The sequence below is a fragment of the Pelodiscus sinensis genome, chromosome 2, assembly GCF_049634645.1.
Source record: "Pelodiscus sinensis isolate JC-2024 chromosome 2, ASM4963464v1, whole genome shotgun sequence".
NCBI lineage: Eukaryota > Metazoa > Chordata > Testudines > Trionychidae > Pelodiscus > Pelodiscus sinensis.
In genome coordinates, this window is record NC_134712.1 from 128985754 (window position 1) to 129007616 (window position 21863).

A 21863-nucleotide genomic window follows, 5' to 3' on the forward strand; every position below is an offset into this window, starting at 1 on the left:
TTAATAGCTGTATCCACTACTAATGATAATTATAGTCATTGCCCTACTTTCAGCCTTATGATTTTTAAGGAACTGGTTATTACAAAGGTTTACCTTTGGGATTTGGTCAGTAAGCGACATAAATTTGCTAAATCAGAGGAGACTGATGATGCATCCAGACCAATATCCTGTCTCCAATAATGGCCAGGAGCAGATTATTCAATGGAAGCTGTTAATTGGAATGAAGGGCAAATTGACAATATTTCATTCTAATCCTCAGATTGTGTCCTGAAATATGTGGGCTATCACCCTTTTAATTTTAAACCCTAGCAAATATAAAAGCAGCTATTTTTTCATTTATGTTAATGATTAATGTTATACTTTTTGCCTCAATAATATTGTGTCAATTTAATTACATGTTAATTAGATATTATGTGTGTGTTTCCGTCTCACTTCTAGATTTGTTACCTTATAATTTCATTATCATTGTCTTTTTTATATTATGAAAAAAGATAAAAGGAATAGCCACGTGATACCACTTTTTATATATCTTTGTTTCATTTTCCTCTTCGTTTAACCTGAATAGTCCTAGTATTTATAATTTGGTTATTGTTAAGTTTCTTCTTTCTAGAGTTTCCTACAATCCTATCTAGTGTTGACCAGTATAATTCATTTTTGTCTTCTGCAAATTTTGGCACAGTTAGCTAACATTAACTTTTAGTCCCTTGATATAAGAGTTAATGATAGATTATAGATTTCTGATAGCAGTTTGACTACTTCATTCTTCAGTTCCCTCAAACTTTTAAATGAATGCTAATATACATCTGCTTTTGGGTTTAAATTGCAGCAATGGACTTAAATTGCAGCAAGGGAGGTTTAGGTTGGACATTAGGAAAAACTTCCTTACTGTCAGGGTGGTTAAACACTGAAATAAATTGCCTAGGGAGGTAGTGAAATCTCCATCATAGGAGATATTTAAGAGCAGGTTAGATAGGCATCTATCAAGGATGATCTAGATGATGATTGGTCCTGCCGTGAGGACCTCTCGAGGTTCCTTCCCATTCTACTATCCTATGATTCTACATACTAGGAGTTTGGTTCTACATTCTCAAAGTCATTGGAAGTTTTTGCTTTGGCTTCAGTGGTGTGAGGAACAAGTCTCTATACATGCATCTAAATAATGGAAAGTGCTATATAAGAGCTGGATATTATTACACTGGGCACAAGTGTGGTGAAGGAAGTGTTTTTTTAAATGTAAGTGGGAGTTGTGACCTGGGGCAGGGAGTTGGGGGGAAGGGGAAGGGTGCCAGGTTCAGGTTCTGGTAGGGAGGCATTTTCGTTAGGTGCACCTAGCCAGCAGTCCAGTGGGATCCTCAGGCCCCCTGCCTGCCGCACCATATTTTGCCTGCTCCTGCCTTAAAGTAACCACTTAATGATATTATACTAGGAATGTCTCTGTTCTTATTAAATTAAATTAAATTAAATTAAATTAAATTAAATTAAATTAAATTAAATTAAATTTAAAAGGCAGCAAAAATTGGGGAAGTGACCCACTTGTAATTAAGAAGTAGATTGTTAAAACAGAGAAGGAAAATAAATCTGTTTAATAATTCATCATTGTAAAATTTTCAATTTTCTCAGAATGCACTTTTTGAATATCATGGGAGGTGCAGATGGTCAGCAGTAGAGATGTAAATGAGTAGCTGAGTATACGATTAACTGATAAGTTTAGGCTTATCGGTTAATCTTGTCAACTACACTCATTTCCCCCCCCTCCCCACTGCTGCCTCTGTATCAGAGATAGCAAGGGGGGAGACCAGAAGCTGGTACTTGTGGGGAGCTGGATTAAAAGTTGGTTTCCTCCAGTATTGGCTCTGTGGTGCTGTCTTCCCTTTTCACCCTGCTGCCTTTAGGCAGCAGCGTCGGTGGTGGGGGGCAAGGGAGGCTGCCACGAAGCAGCCTCTCCTCATGGTGGGCCCATGCTGCTTCGCAGCAGCAGCCCCTGTCCATAGGGGTCCAAGCTCCCCATGGAGGGAAGATGCTCCACGGGAGGCAGAACAGCCTCTGTCTAAGGTGAGCCTGGATCCACCGAGGGGAGAGGTTGTTTCACAGCAGCTATCCACAGAAAAAGGCTACTGCAGGGGAGGGGCAGAGGGAAAGGCTGACGTGAACCTCAGATGCCCCATGGATAGCCTCTGTCCATGGCCAGCCTGGGCCACAATGGGTAGAGGCTGCTTCACAGCAGCCTTTCCTCCTCCCCACTGCAGCAGTTTCTGTTTGTAGGAAGCAGGACCCCCCCAAGGACAGGACTGCTGCCACCTCACGCTGCTGCCTCTGATACAGTATGGGGTGGCAGGAGGCTCCCCAGGAGACTATAGAATATTCAAGTAACCACTAAGAATTCATGCTGTTCTCTCCTATTCAATTATTGTATATAGAATCATAGAATCACAGGACTGAAAGAGACCTCAGGAGGTCACCGAGTCCAGCCCCCTGCCCAAAGCAGGACTAATCCCAAATAAATCATCCGAGCCAGGGCTTTGTCAAGCTGATACTTAAAAACCCCTAAGGATGGAGATTTTACTACCTCCCAAGGTAACATATTTCAATACTTCACCATCCTCCTAGTGAAATAGCTTTTCCTAATATCCAACCTATACTTCCTCATTGTAACTTGAGACCATTGCTCCTTGTTCTGCCACCCGTCACTACTGAGAACAGTCTCTCTCCATCCTCTTTGGAACCTCCCTTTAGGAAGTTGAAGGCTTCTATCAAATCCCCCCTCACTCTTCACTTCTGCAGACTAAACAAACCCAAATCCCTCAGCCTCTCCTCATAGGTCAAGTGCTCCAGCCCCCTAATCATTTTGGTCATCCTCTGCTGGACCATATCCACTGTGTCCACATCCTTTCTGTAGTGGGGGGGCCAGTTATTGCTAACATGCCTGTAGAAACCTTTCTTGTTTCTTGTTAGCTGCAATTCCAATTCTGCTTTCACCTTCCTGATTACTCCCCTGCATTCTCGAGCAATATATTTATACTCCTTCCTAGTCATCTGTCCAAGTGTCCACTTCCTTTTTGTGTTTAAACTCACCAAGGATTTCCCTGGTAAACCAATCTGGTTGACTACTGTATTTACTTTTCTTACTGTTCATAGGGATGGTTTGTTCCTGTGCCTTCAATAAGGCTTCTTTAAAATACTGCCAGCTGTCCTGGATTCCTTTCCCCTTCATGTTAGCATCCCAGGGGATCCTGCCCATCAATTCCCTGAGGGAAAACTATCTAAGGGCATGTCTACACTACCCCGCTAGTTCGAACTAGTGGGGTAATGTAGGCATACCGCACTTGCAAATGAAACCCGGGATTTGAATTTCCCGGGCTTCATTTGCATAAGCCGGGCGCCGCCATTTTTAAATCCCGGCTAGTTCGAACCCCGTGCCGCGCGGCTACACGCGGCACGGAGTAGCTAGTTCGGATTAGGCTTCCTAATCCAAACTAGCTGTACTTGAGGAGTACAGCTAGTTCGGATTAGGAAGCCTAATCCGAACTAGCTACTCCGTGCCGCGTGTAGCCGCGCGGCACGGGGTTCGAACTAGCCGGGATTTAAAAATGGCGGCGCCCGGCTTATGCAAATGAAGCCCGGGAAATTCAAATCCTGGGCTTCATTTGCAAGTGCGGTATGCCTACATTACCCTCCTAGTTCGAATTAGGAGGGTAGTGTAGACATACCCTAACATCCCTAGTCAGCACTTTTGAAAATCAGTCCAATTGTACCTGGCTGCCTACATATTATTTTGGAGACTAATTTTGGACACCTTGATTTGAATATTTTTCATCTCTCTTTTTGACACCCATAATATGTCACTTATTTTAAAGCAACTATGTTATAACAATCTCTTTTTATTGTACGTTATTTTGTAATGGTTAAATATTTATTCACCAGGCATTTATATTGTGTTTTTATATCTTCAGTCTATAATTTTTATTGACCACCTCTTACAGATCATTCCCATGTAAGATGTTCTTAAAATTATAGTATTTGATTTTTTTGGGTATCTTTAATATCTTAGTATGTCTTTTTGTACACTAGATATGCCACTGTAAAATAAGCTTGCTATTTTTGCTGTGATGATGCATTCTGCAGGAAATGGTTATAGTTTAAGGTGACAGCCTCACTAACATACTTTTGTGCGCTTAACAAAATTATTATTTTGAAGAATGAAATTGATGAAACATTAGCAGCTTTGAATCTTTCTCAGTAAACATTTTCTCCATATCCTCTAAAAAGTACTCATAAAAAAGGGAGTTTAGGCTGGCAGCAGGTCTGTTTTACAATAACTACTTTATAAAATAAAGGGAATCAGTGGGTCAGTAGGCAAACTGAATGGGAAGAGATCTACATGCTTATTCATAGACTTATCCTTGCCAAACTTCAAAACTCTGACCATTTGAAAAAACCATCAGAAGGACAGAGTATTACTTCTGTCAAAATAGTGTCTCTTTGTTGTGTTTTTTTTTAGTACTGGAATGTATATTTAAGTGTTGATGTTCATTTAATATTACAATCAGATAAAGTTACCCATTAATAAGTAAATTGCCTGTACTTTGTGGTTTATTTAAAAATGATCCCTTAATCATTAGATAACTTTAATTTAATTAAAAGCAATTAAGAGTCTGAATAGCTATTCTACAATACTCACCCTATCTGAATTTATAATTGGAACTATAACTAGATAATATCAATACTGAGGAAACCTTATTTAAGTGGGAGATTCTCTTTGATTAACGAGGTATCACAATAAAACTAAGAGTGAAGTCTGTGTGGTCAGGTTTGTTCTGGTGAGGATATACAGTACAGTGCACTTGCCAGGGTTCTGCACTTAACATTAAATAATTGTGGAGTCAAATCTGTATTTACCTACCATTACTTCATGACTCAAATAGGTTAGAAATGATTTATTATCTGTGACTATAGGGCTGGCTCAAAAAATTTAATGCAAGATGTAATTTAGTTTTTATACAATTTTTCTGCCTTCCTAGAGAGGGGATTTCACTCCCTTTCTTCTAAATTATTAGAATAAATATATATACATTATAGCTATGCTGAAAGTAAGGTTCATTTTCTCCATATTATAGAAATATACACTTTGTATTAAACCTTTTTGTCTTAGTTCCATTCATATATTTTCATGTTTACTGCTGCTAGAAAAATGTAGTGACTGATAAGGATTTTTTTTGGCAAGTGTATGAATTGGAGTGCTGATCAGCACCTGGTGAGGAAGGTACTCAGATACATAGCAAAAGGTGCTGGCCAGGACTGGGAGATAGAGACTTGGAATTTTAATTTGATATAAATTCCCTGCCTGCATTCTTTGTGTGAGAGAATAACACCAGGGGTTGAGACACACTGAGGGTATGTCTACACTACAAAGTTAGTTCGAACTAACGGACGTTAGTTCGAGCTAACTTTTATAGGCGCTACACTAACTCATTCCACGAGGATTAAGCCTAGTTCGAACTTACTAGTTCGAATTAAGGGCTGTGTAGACCCTTAATTCGAACTAGTGGGAGGCTAGCCCTTCCCAGCTTGTCCTGGTGGCCACTCTGGCCAACACCAGGCAAATTCTACTGCCCCCCTCCCGGCCCCGGAGCCCTTAAAGGGCCACGGGCTGGCTACACAGTTTGTGCCAGTTGCAAGGCTGCCAGCACCCGTGCCAGCACACCCAGCAGCTGACACCCATGAGCCAGCCACCCGATGACACCCAGCCCTCCCCCTCTTCCCGGAACCAGCCTGGCGGCTCCCAGGACCCTGGCCGGGGCTGCAAGAGGTGGGCGCCCGCGTGGTCTAGTGAGGAGATCGTGGACCTCATTGAGGTTTGGAGGGAAGCCTCCAATGTCCACGATCTCCGCACTAGCCACAGGAACGCGGCAGTCTACGGCCGCATGTCCCTCCTGCCCCACCCTCCACAACCATTCCCCACCAACACCCCCAGACCCTCAGTGTTGCGAGACAGGAGAGGCAGCCGGACCCCCACCCCTGAGATTTCCTTTCCCTTCCTCCCTTCCCTCCCCTTCCAGCTCCCTCGTCCCAGGTTTCTCCCTCCCCTCTCCCACCCTCCTACCTCCCTCCCTCCCCCCACCCCAGTTATGTAAATTAAAAAGACATTTTTGTTTGAAAAACAGATGTCTTTATTTGACAGTAGGTAGGGAGGGGAAAGAGGAAGGGGGTAGGGTGGAAGAAGGCCCCAGTGGGGCATGCAGGGAGAGGTCAGTCCTCCTCCTCCACCAGGAAGCTCTCCCGCAGGGCTTCCCGGATCCGGACGGCCCCCCGCTGGGCTTCCCAGACGGTGGCGGTGCGGGGCTGACCATAGTGGCCAGCCATGCGGTCAGCCTCAGCCATCCAGGCTGGCAGGAAAGCCTCCCCTTTCTCTCACATAAATTGTGGAGCACACAACATGCTGCCACCACGGGAGGAATGTTGTGCTCGGCCAAGTCCAGACAGGTGAGGAGGCATCGAAAGCAAGCTTTCATTCGCCCGAAGGCCCCCTCCACCACGATGCGGGCCCTGGTCAGCCTGGCATTGAAGGCCTGGCGGGAGGGATTGAGGTGCCCCGTGAAGGGCTTCATCAGCCACGGCTGCAGTGGGTAGGCGGCATCCCCCACCAGGCAGACGGGCATGTCCATGTCCCCGACCCTGATGTGGCTGTCGGGGAAGAAGTTCCCGTCCTGCAGCCGCTGGCACATGGAGGAGTTGCGGTACAGCCGGGTGTCGTGTGCTTTGCCGGACCAGCCCACATTAATGTCTGTGAATTGTCCCCGGTGGTCACACACGGCCTGCAGGAGGATGGAGAAGTACCCCTTGCGGTTGACGTGCCGGGACGCCTGGTGTTCCGGGGCACGGATGGGGATGTGCGTCCCGTCGATGGCCCCCCCCCCCACAGTTGGGGAAGCCGAGGGCCGAATCCCCAGATGACGGCGTCCGGGTCGGCGAGGCGGACCACCCTGCGGAGCAGCACCCGATTGATGGCCTTGATCACCTGCGGAGAGAGACACAGCAAAGCACCAATCAGTGGGGCGCCCGGGTGGCTGGGAGCATTCGCGCCCTGGCAGTGCCCCGCGCCCCGCTCCCGGAAGCAACCCCCCTGGCGGCATGTAGTACGGCCAGGACAGACCGACCCCTCCGGTGCGGGGTGCTTTCGCCTCCTTCCGCCCCCCCTTTGTCCCTGGGGCGGCCCATCCCCTCCTTGTAGCCCCCCTCCCCTCTGGCGCAGTGGCCGACGAGTGCCATACCTGCATGAGCACCACCCCGACGGTGGATCTCCCCACGCCGAACTGGTTCCCGACGGATCGGTAGCTGTCCGGTATGGAGAGCTTCCAGAGGGCGATGGCCACCCGCTTCTGGAGGGGGATGGCGGGCCTCATGCAAGTGTCCCTTCTGCGCAGAGCAGGGGCGAGCCACTCGCAGAGCTCCAGGAAGGTGTCCCTCCTCATCCTGAAATTCTGGGTCCACTGTCGGTCTTCCCAGCGCTCCAGGACGATGCGGTCCCACCAGTCGCTGCTGGTGTCCAGACGCCAGATGCGGCGGGGCACGCCGATGCCGGGGCACCGCCGCGGCTCCTCCACGGTCCCCAGGGCAGCCAGGTGGAGAGGCAGGAGGCTGATGTGCACCAGGTGGTGCCAGGCAGCCTCAAGCCATTGCTGGCAGGCTTGCAGCAGCAAGTCCAGAAAGTGCACCAGAAGGTGCAGGGCGAGCTCTGGCTCCATGTTGCCACCTGCGGCAGCGTCCCTGAAGGGAAGCACCGACACAGACGGGCACAGAGACCAACGCTTTGCTGTCCCTCGGCGAGGTTGGCAAGCAAGCAGGAAAAGCTGAGAACCGGCTGTCCAGGGGGGTCCCTTTAAGCACGAGCCTCAGACAGCAGCCACACAAAGCAACTACTGACCTGATGCCCTGCCAAAACCAGTTTCAGCCGCCCTTAAATGCGCCCCTGCGTCCAATCAGTGTGGACGCGCTAGTTTGAATTAGCAAAACGCTAATTCGAACTAGTTTTTAGTTCTAGATGCGTTAGTTCGAATTAGCTTAGTTCGAATTAACTAATTCGAACTAAGTTAGTTCGAATTAGCGCTGTAGTGTAGACGTACCCTTAATGATTTAACCCAGTCAAGACTATTATGCCCCCCTGTGGAGTTCAGAGTGTGGGAGTGGACTGAACTAAAAGAAAAATTAGAAGTGAGTACCAGGGAAATATGAGTCCAGTTGTGTTCAAGCTAGTTTCTCTTTTTTTTTTGTGATTTGGTTTGAACTGCTCTGTGTGATTCTGTGTGTCCCCACCTCTCTTTAACATCTAAGCATTGTGCTGAGATTTTGTTCTCTGTTTATTATGTTTTCCTCAGTTCCTCTGTACATCTAGCAACCAAGTATGCTTTATCAAGTTTATCTATTGTTTTGTAATAAAAATCACTTATTTTAAGTTGATCATTTGATTCTTGTGTCCTGGACGGTCTGTCTGTGTGTATCTACATGCTTCTGACTGAGGTGTCAGCTTCCAGAGACTGCAGCTTGTTATTCTCTTTTCTTTTTCAAGCTCTTTTGGTGGGGTTGCCAGATGGTTTAACAAAAAATACTGAACATGCCCCTCCCACCCCATATCCCCCAAAAAAACACTGGGGGGAAAATTCAGTGGAGAAAAAAAAGGGGGGAGACCAAAGTTGTTGAGCAGGAAAAAAAAAGAGCCCTGAGAGTTATTAAGCAAAAAACAAAACAAAACAAAAAACCAGCATGGCCCCTTTAAGAAATGCTTTTGAGGCTTTTAGGCCCTAATAGGCTGCCGGCAGCCGTTCACCATCTTGTCTCCCTGCTCCGGGCCAGACAACTCCTCTGCGGAACCAGGTAAGCACCCAGGATTTTTGCCTCCTGGCTGGGAAAAAATCAGAAAACACCAGACATTTTAGTTCTCTGGTATTTTCTGAATTGTTTTACTGGACAGGAGGCGGAAATACTGGACTGTGGGTCAATACCGGACACCTGGCAACCCTGCCTTTTGGGGTTAAAGAGCTTGGGGTGCCTCTGGGGGTGATTTAAGTGTTCACCCTACCTCTTCCTTTTAAGCACTTGATGGTGGCAGCAAAATTCCCAAAATCCGGATGTTAGGATTTTGGGGGGAAGTTTTTGTAACCAGTGCCTGTAGCGTCAAGGTTTTGAAGCTCTCTTGTGGGCACCTACCTTCTGCATTTGGAGTGCCAGAGTGGGGAACAGCCTTGAAATCACCAGATGCACTTTGGGACCTTAAAACCTTTTGCTGGTCATTGACTGCTAGTAGATCCCCTCCCCTTATTACTGTATTTTAAAATCAGATGGATGGGCAACACCTGTTTATATATAGCTATAACTATATGTAACCCACACACCTAGTGTGGTAACCGAGCAATGCAAGTGGTAACTAGACCACATCAACAGTTAAGATCAAGAGACCTCTACAACAGCTGGCTCCCAGCCCAGACGGTAGAGGCTCCTATACTCTGCTTCAGAGGTTCTCAGGTTCAAATCTGCCTGCTGGTGGTTACCTATAGATAGGAGAGGGCTTGAACAAAAGAAAGCTGTAAGAGTTCCACAAATCAATCTGGAGGCAGGAAACCCATAAAAGCAAAGAACCATCTTTGTAAAGATCATGTATGTGCCTTTTTAGTGGCTTTAATATCCTTGACTCCCCTTTCCTGGATTCCTAGCAGTCTGATCCAATGGAATTACCTGTACAGAAAATTGACAGAAATGTAAAGACATGAAACCAACGGAGTTTTCTAGAAATACAGTAGATATTGCTCTGCAAGCCTCTAGCATTTAATATTCTTTCTTTGTAAGCATTTTGAAGCACTTTATATAGATTATAGCTATAGAGGGAGATGTTTAAAGGTACAAATAGTAGTTGTAAAAATGTGTATAACCCACGGATTATATAAGCTAATTTATGGTAATATACATTTATATCTGGTTACTAACAGCACCTTACAATATCATTTAGCATTAGACCTCTCTGAAAATAATTAAAAATTTCTGTTGAGAGGTAGGGATGTAAAATCCTGTTTAATTAGTTAACCAGTTAAACTTAACATTAACTGGTTAACTAATTAAAGGGTGGTTGGGTGGGTTAGAGCGGTGCCCCACCGCAAACAGGGGCTGCTCCAGCCTGGAGTCAGCAGCATCATGCGGGGCTGGAAGTGGTGGGGAAGAGGGGGCGTGGCTGCCCTGTGGACTGGGAGCCGGCAGCCCTGTGAGGCAGGAGCTGCTTCTGGGTAATGATTAACTGTTACCCAGTAAACATGACCCTTAACGGGTCATGCTTACTGTGTAACTGTTCACATGTCTATTGAGAAGCCTTCAATATGTTTTTTATTTTTAAATTCTTTCATATATTTAATCAGCAGCTCATGTAAACAGAAGAGGAAAGGTTACTTTTTCTATTAAACCAAAGACATGTAAAGCATATTTTGTAACTTCTTCTCCTTCACCTGAAAACATGAATAAGAGGTTGAAAAGGCATGGCTGGCAGACAGAATAATTTCTAAAGCTCAGAAATGCGACTTTGGGGTGGTTTTCTTTTAAAACTGAGAGTCTGGAGGGGAAGTGACTGCTCCCACCCCCAGCATGATCCCATTGGCCGGTTTCTGTCCAGAAACCAGCCAATGAAAGCTGCCTGTTCCAATAACGGGCATGCATGAAGCTCAACAGGCTCCAGAGCACATGGCTGCAGCCTGTGTGGGAGCGGGGCAGACAGGGAGGCTGATTCAGGAGCCACTGCTGGCTGGTAAGTCTCCTGCACAGTTTTGGTCCTGTGAACCGGAAGCATAACTCAGAGAGCAAAAGAGTGGCAGACAACATAGGATAGCTATCCACATTCCATTGGTGTCAAAGACAATGGTAGCCACACTATTGGAGAAGCACCAGTTTGAACAACATTAAATACTTTTGCACAGTGTGGACATGCACCTTTGACTTTACAAAATTGGGTGCTAGAAAACTGATCTTGATACATTCAGTGTTATTTCTCAGTGTAGCCAAGGCCCCAGTTTGAGGTATCTACTTAAGAAGAGAGTAGGCTTTCTCCATCCCTGGGTTTACTGAGGAGTTTCAAAGAAATCTGGGCGCAATTAGATGTTCATCCTACCCAAAGGTGATGTGTAAAAGGGAAATCAAATCCCCCGGAGCTATTGATTCCCCTATGAGGGGCACGTACAATATACATACATTGCTAATGCTTAGATATATTTGCTATTTGTATAGGAGTAAGACATGACAAAGGTCAAGGCCTGTCACAGGTAATAACTTATAATAAGGAGACGAGGGGAAGTGAAACCAGTCTTCTGTTAAGTAGAGATATGGATAGATTCCACATCCTTTAAACTTGTGACCGGCTCAAGCAGGAAAGGGAAAAGGGAAGTATGGTTTGCCCATTGTTCAGCAAAAGTGAATGAATATAACACAGCTGTAACTGCAAAGTCAGCAAGTAGGCACTGTATTTAACCTCATTGGGAAAATTAACCTGACCTATAGGAATGCTAAATGTCAAAGATGAAGTAACCTATCATGTTAAGGCACCTAAACCAGGAAAGATGTGAACCCTATAAAAACCCCTGCCTATGAGATTTTGGGGGTTCGGCTCTGCTTTGAACATTGAGTTCCTTAGCCGTACCCTGGTTGCAACCAATAAACTTGAGTTGGACCCAGCCTGAAAGTGTGACTCTCTTCTTGGGGTAAATCAGACTAGCCTCCAAGGGGACGAAACCTTGCAATTTATGCAACAAAGGTAATGCCCCTTATACAGGAGTGGGGAACAGACAGTCCAGTTTGGCCAATTTACGTGGCAATGGGGCATTGTTGGCATTTGATGGCATAGGTCACCTTAGTGGATGTGCAGTTAAATGAGCCTCTAATTTGGTGGCTGATGTGGTTAGGTCCCTCTACCCCACAGGCTGCCCTATTAGCAGGGCCAGATTAAGGGAGCATCTAGCAGGGCAGCTGCCCGGGGTGCCAAGCTATGTGGGGTGCCTGATGGCAGCTGTAAGGGGCACTGCGCGCCCGGCCGTGTGGTGCCCCTCAGAGCTGCAATCAGGCACTGTGCGCCCGGGGCTAGGGGCCGTGTGGTGCCCCTTAGGCCCAGCGCCATGCACTCGATTGCAGCTGTAAGGTGCGCAGCATGCCGGAGGGCGGGGCCACACATGCGCTGTTTGCCCAGGGGCAGAGCTGCACATGCATCACGCGCCCACTGCCTGTGGCACAGGAATGGCTCAAGCCAGCCCTGCCTGTTAGACTTGGGGGTCTGCAACCTATGGCTCTCAAGCCAAATATGGCTCAGTATGGAACCAAATACATCTCTTTTGTCATTCCCAAAATACATGCAACTTTTAAAAATAAAATGAAAAATTAATTCAAAAATTTAAAAACGCATAGTTACTCATGTAGCTTAAATGTGTGCATGATTTGAATTTGATCAGTATGATGCAAACTGTAGTTCTGCAAGGAGGCAGCCAGTCAGGATTTACTGCGGCGATTTCCTCACAGATCTCTGGCTCCTTTGATGATAATCAGAAGGCTGCTTGCGTGTGTGCTCAGTGATGTGTGCTGTGTACACTTAAGCACTTAGTCTCCACAGCAGACCCCAAGAGAGCCTCCAAAGACCACAAACCAGATAAGTATCAAAGGTGCCAGGCCAGGTTTATTATAGAGCGAAGTACAGTAATAGCTCTCAGTAGACCCTATTGAACCACTACGCATATGTACTTGCCACAATGGAATGACTGAATCAGTGGGAGGTCCCACTGCTCCCCTAGGTCATTCAAAGGCTGTCCCCCAAGACACCACCTTATATACAGGTACAACAAGTCACACCTCACTGCTGACGTATCAGGTTGCCACTCACTGACATTACTTAGATACCACCCATCACCCTGAACCTCGTGGTTTGATTGATCATCTCTATCCACCATTCTGTCATTTTAGACCCTTTCTTGAACTTGAGTCTGTATCTGTAAGTCGTGGGTACCAAGGAGCTAGTGATATCATGTGCTTTCCACTTATGACCAGTAACAATTGTTGTTCTGCAGTCAGTACCTAGCACCAGTTAGTGTTTTGCATTCTCAGCCCTGTTTGTGCCAAGTTCTGTGAGCTGGGGCCTGCCTCTTGTTCAAAGCTTAGCTTTGCTTTATGTTAGCCATGTTTTGCCCATTGTTAACTAGGCCTCAGGCCTCAAACCAGGCCTGGGCTGCATGGGCTTATGTTTTAGGTCCTCATCTTATTACATAAACATCAAAGAAAAGTGCAGAAAGATGCAGCAGCAGAAGTCCCATTAAATAAAGTCTGTGAGTACAGTGTTTCATTTATACTGTAATTAATCATCATGTCAATTATCAATAATATTAAGTTGTATATTTTCAGTCACCCACATGGATATGTACTGGCTCTTTGTTAACCTCTTGTTCTGAATTTTTATGTAGTTTGGCTCTTTGATTTGAAAAGGTTGCCAACCCCTGTATTAGACAATAGCTAGGGCTGACCTTGCCTTATCAGACAGCATGGACTTGCTGGAGGATTTGTTAGCAGAGTACAGCTGGCAGGGTTGCTAGCATTGATTGTACTTATTCTGCTCTAGGACTTGAGAAGCAGCTCATGCTCCTGTCATTGAATGTTTTATGGCAGTGCCCAGGACAAGTGCAGGTAGCTGGGCACTGCAATTCCCCCCATTTGGATATCTAACTCTACTGATGTATTCAGGGGAACGAAAAAGAATTCCTCACGGAATGAGCATCTGTGTCTGGGGGGATGGGGTTTCCAACATTGTAAATGGAGCATTTACATTGTAATCCTTAGGACCATTTGTGCAGATAAACTTTTTTTTTTTTTTTTGCTTCTTACTTGTGTGTGACCTCCCTCCTCCCCTGGGCCAAGATCCCCCATGTTTGGCGAATTTATTAATTGACCCCATCTCAACTTCCTTAACCGTGTCAGGGCTGATGCAGGGTGAGTACCCATCAAACCTCCAAATCCTTTTTCATACCTCCTTGCCAGTTATTCTTCAATTTTGAAGTTGTGTACTTGATTTTTCTTTTCCAAGTATAGTTTTTTGCATTTACTAGACTGAACTTGTTGATTTCATACCAATTTTTCCATTTATCAAGATTGTTTTGAATTCAAATCCTGTCTTCCAGAATTTGTGGAACATTTCTCATCTTGGTATGATCCACACATTTTATCATACTTCATTATCCAGTGAAAATATGGCATAGTACTTTTCATTTTTGCCAAATGAATTACACTTGCCTGACATTAAAGAAGCTGAAATTTCAGATATCCACTTCTCATACTTTTTTACAAATTACTATTAAACAAGTTATGACTCCATGAGCCAACTGAAACACAACTTGTAAGTGAAGCTATCCTAGCTTTGAATTTGGCCCCACATCTTTATTTTCACTTTATCTATTCCACATGCCAATTTCTGTATGTTTTTCCAAGACAATTTTGAAGTGAGCTTCAGACTGTCATCTTGGATATGATGTGATTTACCAGTGCAGTTGTGTAGATAATCCATGAGGATCTGAATGATTTCTGTGAATAATTCTCTTCAGGTGGCTGGTGATCAGTTTGTTTCAAACATATGATATCTGTAATTCAAACTGTTGATTAGTTTTGATTTGACACACAAATCACAGTGATGTGTTCTTATTCCCTAACTGGAATCTTTGAATCAGATTTCTAATACTCATGTTTATGCATTAATTTTTTTTTCTACATTCTGCACAAATATTCTGGATTAGTTGTTTAAAATTTGCTGTTTCCATGAAAATCCCTGCTACTATATAAATTGTCTACTATAATTGTGGTAAGTTAGCACATAGATGCGTGAACTTTTTTAATTGCTTATATTTGGGGCCTTTTTTTCCTAGCATCCATCCCATCTCGGTTAGGGATGGGGGGAGGAGAGAGATAAATTATTGAAATCTACAGCTATGATTTTAAGTTGTAATTGATAACAGAAGTGCTTTTACAACTGCATGCTTTGTTCCATTAATTCATTTTCCATTGAGCAGTTTAAGTATGCTATGTTTCATTACTTTTCAGAGTATAATATTTACATTGTATTAAAAAGGGAATTGTAGACTGAGACAAAGTAGAAAAAATGAGATTGTTTGTGGAAATGTGTAATTTTACCTACTTGGCTATTACTTCTAGTCTTTTTTATTTCAAATATCTCCTGTTCATATAAGAGCTTCCTCTCTTACAACTCAGTTTCTTCTTCTGATTGACCCTGCACTGAAATCATAAACCTATAGGCTATGTTTGTGACATGAGTCTGTTATCATGAGAGTGAATGGGATTGATATTTGGTATTGGCAGCAATTTCTTTCTTGGATCTCAGGAAAACGGAGACCAGACAAGTTTGTCCCTGGGAGTTACAGAGACAGGTTCTTAGAGTTCATTCTTCTAGCTGACCCCGTATTTACACTCAAAGTGCCAGGTGGGGGAATTCAAAGGGGGTATATGTAAAGACCTGAAAAATGTTAAATACAGACTATTGGGAGGAGCTCAGTTCTCTTGTTGACAAGGTGGCTCATAGCAGAAAGACCGCCAAGCCTCAAGGTTTCATCAGTGGAACGTACTCCCAACTCTCACCCTACAGAATCCCTTAATTGTCCAGAATAATTCCCAACGTAGGTGGCTCAGGTTGGAATAGCCAGGAGATGCACTAATTTAGCCCCTGCCAAATATAACATGCTGTCTGTCCCTAGGATGAAATTCTCTGGTGGACGCTGCAATCCGCTACCTCTGTGATAGCAGGGCTGTATCAAGATCAAAGTAATTAACAATAATTTCCTTCTTAATTTGCCAACCAAGTCTTGAGATTAGGATTTAGTGTGTCTCCAGAAAGAATTTATGTCATCAGTAAAACATATTATGAAGCACAGCAAGTTGAATGGGTCTTGGCATTGTTCTAGGTCCAGGAGTTAATGCCAAGAGTCAGTGGACTCCAAGATTACTGCTCTTATTCATTACTGATACCAACCCATATTTCTAGTAAGCAGCTCTATAGTTTGGTTTAAATAATTATTTTAAACTGTACTTTATGCTCCTTTTTAAGTATTTAATATATTCTTCTTCAATATTTAGCTCACAAAGGGTATGTCTGCACGGCAACATTATTTTGAAATAACTTAGTCTGTGTCTACACAGCAAGCAGTTACTTCGAAATAATGTCAAAATACTGTTGAAATACTGTTAAGATGGAAGACTTCTTACTCTGACTCCTGTAACATTCATTGTACGAGGAGTAAGGGAAGTTGGAGAAAGTGCTGTATTTCAAAATAAGTGCTGTATAGATGCTCCCAACTTCGAAATAAGCCATGCTATTGTTGTAGCTCAATTTGTGTAACTTATTTTGACTTAATACCTACTGTGTGGATGCACTCATAATCTGTAACCTTTACTAGTAAGGATCAACAAAAACTCATAAAATCTAATTAAGAAATCTCTGTGGGAACAGGACGTCACAGCCGTAAAGGTGCATAGTAAATATTTATTTTCTGAGAGTCATACTTGCTAATACAATTTGCACCTAATTTACTTTATAGACTGAATCCAAACCTCAGATCTAGTTTGTGAAGTGCAAGCATTTCTGACAATATCAGGAACAGACTATCAACAAAAAAGCAAATGTTTGCCTACTATATGTTCTCTATACTCATTTTTAAATGATAATTTATTTTATAAAAGTCTAAAAATCATGTCCCTATCATCCTTCACTGGCTTCCTATGTGGTAACATTGCAAGACAAAAGTGACCACTGATATTCAGAATATTCCTGTGACTTCCTGCATACAGTTCATTAGGAGATTTCATTGGTTCCCTGCAGGTCTCTTTCCAACACAACTTGACTCTGATTTGAATGTATGTAATTTCTGAGAATATTGCAGAAGGGATGATGAGGTGAAATGCAGAATGAAGTAGATTCTGCTTTCTTCTGACAACTAACAGAAATTACCAGGTCACAGGCCATAGTTTTCGTGGGGGAGTTCAATCACCTCACTTTTGCTGTGAGAGAAGTACAGTAGGGTACAGACAATCCTGGAAGTTTTTGGAAAGAGTTGAGGACAACTTCCTGATGCAAGTGTTGGAGGAACCAATTAAGGGTCTTGCTCCTCTTAGCCTGCTGCTCACAAATGGAACAAATAGAAGAGGAAGTAGATGTGGAAGGCAACATTGGCAACAGTAACCATGAGATGGTTGAATTTAGGATCCTGAAAAGAAAGAAAGAAAGAAAGAAAGAAAGAAAGAAAGAAAGAAAGAAAGAAAGAAAGAAAGAAAGAAAGAAAGAAAGAAAGAAAGAAAGAATTCAGACCCTGGACTTCAGAAAAGCAGACTTTGAATCCCTCAGGAAACTGATGGGCAGGATCCACTGGGAGGCTAATATGAAGAGGAAAGGAGTCCAGGAGAGATGGCTAAATTTTAAAGAAATATTATTCAAGGTACAGGAAGAAATCAATGTGCAGAAAGTATATCAAATGAAATAGCAGGTGACCATCTTGACTTAACACAAAAAGGAAGCTTAAAAGAAGTGGAAACATGGACAAATGATTAGGGAGGAATATGAAATCAATGCTCGAGCATTGAGGAGTATAATCAGGAAGGCCAAAGTGCAGTTGTAGTTGCAGCTAGCAAGGGTTGTGGAGGCTAACACAAAGAGGTTTTACAGGTATATTAGCAAATATTAGCAATAAGAATATTTTCCACAGATCATGTGGAAAAAGCTGAAATACTCAATGCCTTTTTTTTTTTGGCTCAGACATCACAGATAAGGTCAGCTCTCAGAGAGCAGTAGGCAGCACAGTATGGGAAAGAGGTGAGCAGTCCTCAGTAGTGAAAGAACAGATTAGGGACTATTTAGAAAATCTGGACATGCACAAGTCCATGGAGCTCAATCTAATTCATCCCAGGGTGCTGCGAGAGTTGTCTGATGTAGGATCTCTAATTCGAACTACCTACTCCGTGCCGCATGTAGCCGCGGGCATGGAGTTCGGACTAAGGGGAATTTAAAATGGCGGCGCCTGGGAACATGCAAATGAAGCCCAGGATATTTAAATCCCGGGCTTCATTTGCAACACTGGTTGCCCTCATTTGCCTTCCTAGCTCAAAATAACGAGCTAGTGTAGACATACCCCCACATTCATTGATGTAGCAAAGGAGATGCGGGGGTAATGGCCCCTCCGCTCCCCCTATCAAAGGTCTATCTAGCCCTGTAGCATGTCTGCTGACAGCGGCCAACACCAGCCACCCTGGAGGGGATGGACCGAAGACAATGACCAAGCGATTTGTCTCGTGCCATCCATCTCCAGCCTTCCACAAACAGAGGCCAGGGACACCATTCCTACCCCTGGCTAATAGCACTCTACAGACCCAACCTACATGAATTTATCTAAACTCTGTTATAGTTGTACCCTTCACAACCTCCTGTGGCAAGGAGTTCCACAGGTTGACTATGTGCTGTGTGAAGAAGAACTTTCGCTTATTAGTTTTAAACCATTAATTTCATTTGGTGTCCTCTAGTCCTTCTATTATGGGAACCAATGAAGAACTTTTCTTTATTCACCCTCTCCACACCACTCATGATTTTATAGATCTCTGTCATATCCCCCCTCAGTCTCCTCTTTTCTAAGCTGAAAAGTCCCAGTCTCTTTAGCCTCTCTTCCTATGGGACCTGTTCCAAACCCCTATCCTTTTAGTTGCCCTTTTCTGAACCCTCTCCAAGGCCAAAATATCTTTTTTGAGGTGAGGAGACCTCGTCTGTACACTGTACTGAAGATATGGCATACCATAGTTTTATACTTCCCCTCCTCCTCCTTCCCCTGGCTTCCCCCTTCCAGCTCCCTCGTCCCAGGTTTTCCCCTCCCCTCTCCCACCGTTTCTCTTCCCCTCTCCCACTTCTTTTTCCCAGTCTCCCCAGAGGTTAATCTGCCCCCTCCCCTCCAGTTTTGTTAAATAAAGAGAGTTTCTATTTTTGAACACACGTGTCCTTTATTTTTTACATCAGGAAGGGGGGTTAGAGAGGGGTAAGTGGAAGGAGGTGAGGGAGGAATGGGGCACAAGCCCCCGATGGGGAGGACTGGAGTGGCTCTGCGGGCTCCTCGGGGTGGAAGCCCTCCTGCAGGGCCTCCTGGATTGTGACAGACCCCCGATTGACTCCCCCCAGATGGCAGTCTGCGGCAAGTGCAGCCGGGCTGATGGCCAAATGCTGTGATGTGCCGAGTGTGGGCACTCAGGGCACTCCAAGACAGGACTGCTTTGCTGTCACTCATTGAGGTAGACAAGCAAGCGGGGAACCCTGAGAACTGTCTGTCCGGGGTAAGGGTCGGGTCCCTTTAACCACAGCTCTCGGCTAGCCTCAGGCAGCAGCCCCACACACTCAAGTCCTAACCTGATGCCCTGCCGGCACTGTTTCCGGCCATCCTTAACTTCGGTTCAGGGTCCACTCAATGTGGACATGCTATTTCGAATTAGCAAAACGCTAATTCTAATTAGTTTTTAGGTCTAGATGCACTAATTCAAATTAGCTTAGTTTGAATTAACTAATTCGAATTAAGTTAGTTCGAATTAGTGCTGTAGTGTAGACATACCCCCAGAGACATGAGTTATGACAACTCTCTCTGGAGAGAGACCATATATTCTGCCTCTCTGTGGGTGCACCAACTGTTTTCTCATGACATCTTACCATGCTGTTTAAATCGACTGCTTGGATGAGGAAGACTCACAAAGAGTCTGTCCATCTTCCACACTGGAGCAACATGGTGATTTCACTGCTGTGGTGATAGACCAGATCTCTCTGTAGGCTCTTGTGGAGCAGCACACCCCCACCCCCTCCCCCCGCCGACCCCTAACTTCCCCTGCCCCCCCTCCTCCGGGCAGTAGAGAGGAAAGGTAGATTGAGAGCCTGTAGGATGTGGATCCAGCCTGAGTAAGTGTAACTGACTAGAACTTCCTGAATGCGGCTGCCTGCCTCTCCACTCTCCCCTTCAACGCTCGCAGGCTTTGCCTCCCTGCAACAGGAGGGAGGGTTCAGCACCCCACCTGCCTGCCTGCCGACCCCCTACCGCCTATCCCAGGCAGTAGAGAGGAAAGGTAGACTGAGAGCCTGTCGGCTGTGGATCCAGCCCAGGGCAGTGTAATTGACTAGAAATTCCTGAAGCAGCTGCCTGCCTCTTGCCCCCTCTCCACTGCCCTGCAACATGACGGAGAGTTTGGCACCCCTGCCCCTGCCGCTGACCTCGGTCCCCTTCTCCTCCCTCTCTCCTTCCCCTCCCGCCCCCCAGAGGCAATAGATAGAGCAAAGATAAATTGCAAGCCTGTCACCTGCAGATCCAGCTGCAGTTAGTGTAATTGATTAACAACTTGAAGCAGCTGCCGGAACACTTCCGGGTTGCAGTTGGTGCTGGACCATCAGACGTACCGGACCACTGGATGCTGGACCACTAGAGTTTTACTGTATTTTCTTTACTTATGGCAGGAGTAGGCAATCTTTTTTGGGTCAGGGGTCACTAATCCACAGAAAAATCAGATGGGGACCTCACAAGTGAGAAAAAAAACCTCCTAAAACTCCAACCCTCACTCAGGTGGCCTCCAATTGAGACACCTCATTCCTCTGGCATTCCAGTCCCAAGGGGTGAGGGGAAGGGACGGGGAGGATTGAGGTTCAGGGCTTCCCATAGGCTAGATTTGCTTTTCTGAGGAATTTTATGGACCCCTTAGGTTCTAAAGTGGGGACAAATATAAGGGGTTCAGGGTGCGTGAGAGGGCTGCCAATGAATGGGATAGGGATTGGGTGCAGGATCTGGAAGGGAGGAGGGGGACAGAAGAGGGAGAGGTTGCGAGGTCTGGGTAGGATGTGGGGTGCAGGAGCAGGCTGGATGTAGGGTGTCTGGCTAGGAGGGAGGGTGCAAGAAGGGTACTTGGGTAGGAGTTGGACTCCCTGGTCTGGCACCCTCTGGATCTGACTGGTCCTAGATGAGGGATTTTTTAGACCAGGAAAGGTAATTTCATGGCTCCTGGTGCCATCCCCTCCCCACTAGGCTTCTTGGTACCTCCATCCCCTGCAATCCCTCCATCCCCTTTTCACCTCCATCCCCACCCCGCTGGTTCCCTGCGCCTCCTCCACAGCCATCCCTCACAATCCAATGGAGCGCAGCACCAGTTCACTGCAACCCCTTGTAGCCCAGCTGAGCCCTGTTTCCCTGCACCTCCCCCCAATCCGCACAGACCTGCTGAGCCCAGCTCTGATTCCCTGCCCCTCCCTCCTTGAGTCCAGACCCAGGTTCCTGGCACCTCCTCCCTCCCCAGCAGCCCAGCTGAACTCCTTGCATTGCACCTTCCCCCCAGCCCAGCTGAACTCTGTGCCCAGCACCTCCCCCCTCCCGCAGCCCAGGTGAGTTCCCTACCCAGCCCCTACCCCCTGGAGGTGGAAGGGAAACAGCAGCATGCAGCCGCTTCAGGCTACAGCAGCTGTTTCCGGGACATTTTCAGTGTTTATGGGGGCATCGGGAGATGAGATTAAAATTTGCAAATATCCTGGATTTTATGGAGCATATGGTCAGCATAGACTGTGCGCGCGGCTCCCACTCCAGCCTGGTGCCCCCCCCCCAGCATGGCACTTGGGGGCAACTGTTCCTCCCTGCCCCCTCTTTGTATGCCTCTGCCTCTGGGGCACCTGGCACTGGCCACTGTCGGCAGACAGGATACTGGGCTAGATGGATCTTTGGTCTGACCCAGTACGGCCATTCTTATGTTCTTAATCATATTCTACATTTGTATTTGCTTTCCACAAATCAACAGCTGAATCATTATCAATG

General features: G+C 45.5%; 1 protein-coding gene across 4 annotated transcripts in view; it reads left to right on the forward strand.

The window, feature by feature from the left end:
• CDH18 (cadherin 18) overlaps positions 1-21863 on the forward strand; it is a 1055536-nt gene that overhangs the window by 505540 nt on the left and 528133 nt on the right. The gene's annotated exons all lie outside the window — the stretch shown is intronic.